Raw genomic sequence first — 4,986 nt, forward strand, 5'->3', positions numbered from 1 at the left:
ATGCAAATGAACTAGTAGGAACACAATACTTGCGTTCCACGAAGAACGAATAGGAGGACAAGTAGCAAATCACACTGGGTATCCGGTCACGTGTGCGTTCCACAAACCGATCACGTGTGCGTCCCACGAACAGAACTTCCGGGTTTACGGATGCCGGTATTGATACATCAACATAACACACGTCCCACGCCCGATTACACAGATGCCGACAATCAAGCAATCAACCCCGTATAAAAGCAGGAAAAGTGCCATTTGAAAACTTACACCAACTGAGGAAGCCAGCTCCTGGCGAAACGCGTTTTGGTTTTATAGACTATTTTATATATATTATTTTGATTCAGTTGAATCTTTGTTTTTTATCTGTCAAGATTTATTTGAGTTTATTTTGTTCAATAAATTTCTTCCTGATTTATGGAAAATTGATCCATTTGCATCTTTATCTCCTATTTGGAAGTTGAAGAAAACAGGAGGATACAAGAAGAGGGCAGTGGATCCCCTTATAAAGATCCCAAGGCGTTTAACACTAGCGCCAGGTGACCCTGTGGCTCTATATTTGTGAGTGGACATTTTATATGCACATTGTTCTCTATTTTTACATATATGTGTTACATATTTGTCTGCACTATGATGTGGTTGTCTGTTGTTTACAGGCTATAATACAGTATTATCTATACACACCGTATCTACAGTTGTACAGGTATTTTAGTGCTCCACTTATTTTTGTATTTTTTTTAAATATGTGTATTGTATTGCAGTAAAAGCAAACAGTATTTTGACATCCACAGTTAAAATGTCACGTAGAACTAAAAAAATTTAAAAAATTATTTTTTTCTCCCATTTTTTATATTTTTTTTATATTAAATTATGTTCCATACCTAAATATTTGATGTTAAATGAAAGCCCTGTTTCCCCTGAATAAAATGATATATAATAAGGGGGGATGCATTTAATATGAAAGAGGTGAATTACGGTTGGACAGACATATAGCGCAAATGCCAGGTTTTGTTTACGTTTTGTTCTGTTCACAACTTGTACATTTGGCTGCGGTCTTAAGGGGTTAAATACTTCACAATTCAGTGTTGCTGTTTGGTCTTTGTTTGTTTTTAGGAGCTGTGAATTTTCCTGTACTTTGCCCCTGATTGCCCTCTTAAAAACCCATGTACATAGATATTCTTTTGAAACCTAGATGGTTTCATGGATTATATGAGTCCATGAACCTTGTCTCAAGACCTCATAGTTATGGCCTTCAATATATCTGATGTCTTTACTGGTGAGATACCTACAACAAATGTTTGTCTCACAGTTCGCTGTTACTGTTCAGTCATTGTTTTTTCTTTTTTTGTCATAGTGAATAAAGAGCCCTGCTTTACATTCTTTACAGGAGCTGTGGATTTTTCAATAATTCCATGTGACTCACTGTGCTCAGAGTTGGAGGTGCTCTTATCAGTTTCATCTTCTACTATCTGGTCAGGGTCCTGTTTCGTCTGCACATTCTAAACTAAGGTCCTGGTCACAATTAAGATTTAATCTCTTAAACTTTTTCAAAATGTTTTCCCTACAATAAGTCTAAGAATTTCTTCCTTAGGAACCTTTGGTACCCTGGGCATTTATAAAACAATATGGATATGAAATTATTTGATGTCACTTGGATGAATGTAATATGTTCAAATAGAACTTTTATTGATACCGTTTTTTTCTCTACAATTTAGCAATTTGCACTTTTTTGCAATTAGAACTCTTCTGATCTCCTTTTGATAGTGTTTGCGTAACTGGATCGGCCAAGGTTGAGCAAGTGCGGTATGCACTCTCCCTTTACCTGAGAAGACTGTATACATCTAGGGGGTGTGGAAATTGGGGGATGATGACAGGTAAGTATTATAAATGTATGTTTTTTATTTTATGTAAAAATGAAACTAGAGTCCATAGAGATGTTCAAACAGCAACTAGATGCATACTTGATAAAATTGAATATTCAAGGATATAATATTTCAATGTAGGGTAATAGCTTCTTGATCCAAGGATAAATCCGACTGCCATTCTGGGGTCAAGAAGAATTTTTTTTCCTAGTTTGTTGCAAGATTGGAAGTGCTTCAAACTAGGCCTTTTTTGCCTTCTTTTGGATCAACCGCAAAAAACAAATGTGAGGAATAGTGATGTCGCAGCCCCAAAATGTTCGGTTTGCGAACGGCGAACGCGAACCGCCATTGACTTCAATGGGCAGGCGAATTTTAAAACCAACAGGGACTCTTTCTGGCCACAAAAGTGATGGAAAAGTTGTTTCAAGGGGACTAACACCTGGACTGTGGCATGCCGGAGGGGGATCCATGGCAAAACTCCCATGGAAAATTACACAGTTGATGCAGAGTCTGCTTTTAATCCATAAAGGGCAGAAATCACCTAACATTCCTAAATCACAATGGATATGGATTGACACCTGACATATGACATATTGACACCTTGACATATGGATTGACACCTTGACATATGGATTGACACCTGTCCTCAGAGACCCTGATGCACACGGACACAGAGCAGAATTAGGACTGTTCCCCCTACATAGGGTCACTTGGCAGATATGGCGTGGTCGTGGGAGGAGGATCACTTTCACCTCTTCCCCTGTTAGATTCCCGTTGTGCTGTGACATCACCCTTATACGCTGTGTAAACCATACTTTTTAATTTATTTTGCAAATGCTGCATCCTTTCCGACTTGTAATTCGGTAACATTTCTGCCACTGTCTGCTTATACCGGGGGTCTAGTAGCGTGGACACCCGGAACAGGTTGTTCTCCTTCAGCCTTTTTATACGAGTGTCCCTCAACAGGCACAACAGCATGAAAGACCCCATTTGCACAAGGTTGGATGCCGAGCTACTCATTTCCCGTTCCTCCTCCTCACACAGAGCAGAATAGAGACTGTTCCCCCTACATAGGGTCACTTGGCAGATATGGATTGACACCTGTCCTCAAAACCCCTGATACACACTGACACAGAGCAGAATAGGGACTGTTCCCCCTACAAAGGGTCACTTGGCAGATATGGATTGACACCTATCCTAATGATCCCTGATACACACTGACACAGAGCAGAATAGAGACTGTTCCCCATCCTCAAAGCCCCTGATACACACTGACAGAGAGCAGAATAGAGACTGTTACCCCTACATAGGGTCACTTGGCAGATATGGATTGACACCTGTCCTCAAAGCCCCTGATACACACTGACACAGAGCAGAATAGAGACTGTTCCCCGTCCACAGAGACCATGATACACACTGACACAGAGCAGAATAGAGACCGGGGGTCTAGTAGCGTGGACACCCAGCACAGGTTGTTCTCCTTCAGCCTTTTTATACGAGGGTCCCTCAACAGGCACGACAGCATGAAAGACCCCATTTGCACAAGGTTGGAGGCCGGGCTACTCATTTCCCGTTCCTCCTCCTCACACAGAGCAGAATAGAGACTGTTCCCCGTCCACAGAGACCATGATACACACTGACACAGAGCAGAATAGAGACTGTTACCCCTACATAGGGTCACTTGGCAGATATGGATTGACACCTGTCCTCAAAGCCCCTGATACACACTGACACAGAGCAGAATAGAGACTGTTCCCCGTCCTCAAAGCCCCTGATACACACTGACACAGAGCAGAATAGAGACTGTTCCCCCTACATAGGGTCACTTGGCAGGTATGGATTGACACCTGTCCTCAAAGTCCATGATACACACTGACACAGAGCAGAATAGAGACTGCTCCCCGTCCTCAAAGCCCCTGATACACACTGGCACAGAGCAGAATAGGGACTGTTCCCCCTACATAGGGTCACTTGGCAGGTATGGATTGACACCTGTCCTCAGGGACCCTGATACACACTGGGGGGAGCTACTGTCCTCCCCCACCCCTGCGCGGTGGGTAGGGGCCATAAATCACAATGGGGGGACCTACTTTCCTCCCCCCCGGCCCCCACCCCTGCGCGGTGGGTGGGGGGCATAAATCACAATGGGGGGGACCTACTGATAGGAGTGGAGTATTGTTCATATCAGTTTAATACCTTCCGCGTCTCCTATCAGTGGACGTGTATATGGCAGCCATTTTAGGAACCGCACACCTGGGACCCGAGCAAGGTCACCTCGTTCAAGCTGCTCTGGTTCCTTGATGAGCCAGCTGCCCGTGAGCTAACATGTCCCGTGGAGAAGCACTCTGTCCTGTAAAGCCTCACCACAAAAAAAGTAAATAAATAACAGCACTCGGAGTGGTGAGTTGAGTTTAGTAAATGTTCATATCAGTTTAATACCTTCCGCGTCTCCTATCAGTGGACGTGTATATGGCAGCCATTTTAGGAACCGCACACCTGGGACCCGAGCAAGGTCACCTCTTTCAACAGGTGACAAGATTTGGCCCTGTAAAACTCTCCTGGATATTATGTACAATTTCTATGGATATGGCAGTGATTTCTGTAACAGGGAGATGGAAGAAGATGCTTGGTCGGTCCTCTTACTTGAAATTTGGGGCACTGCACGGGCAAGCTAATGTGCCACCAGATAGGAGTGGTGAGTTTAGTATTGTTCTGATCAGTTTAATACCTTCCGAGTCTCCTATCAGTGGATGTGTATATGGCAGCGATTTTTAATTGTGGAATCACCTCCCCTTTTTAGGCCAAGGTTGGAAGATGCTTAGACCACTGGTATATTGGTGCCATCTTGGAGGATTTTTTGGGGGTTTGGTTTTTGAAGCCACAGTGCAGCACCAGTGGGCCTAAAAATTAGGCATGTACACATGCCTGAAAAATTTGGTATTGTTGCAGCCGCTGCTGTAGCAGCGGCCAGAAAAATTGTTGTTTGTTTCACAGGCAGAAAGTGCCCTAAAACATGGCGGCTTGAACCCTAGTTGGTGGCAGATAAGTCACGCAAGTCAACCGGCATTCAGAGCTAAAATACAGCAGCGTGTGGACCATTTTTAGCCCAAGGCAGCTCATCTCATCAGGC

This window comes from Pelobates fuscus, chromosome 1 (genome assembly GCF_036172605.1).
Source record: "Pelobates fuscus isolate aPelFus1 chromosome 1, aPelFus1.pri, whole genome shotgun sequence".
Classification (NCBI taxonomy): Eukaryota; Metazoa; Chordata; class Amphibia; order Anura; family Pelobatidae; genus Pelobates; species Pelobates fuscus.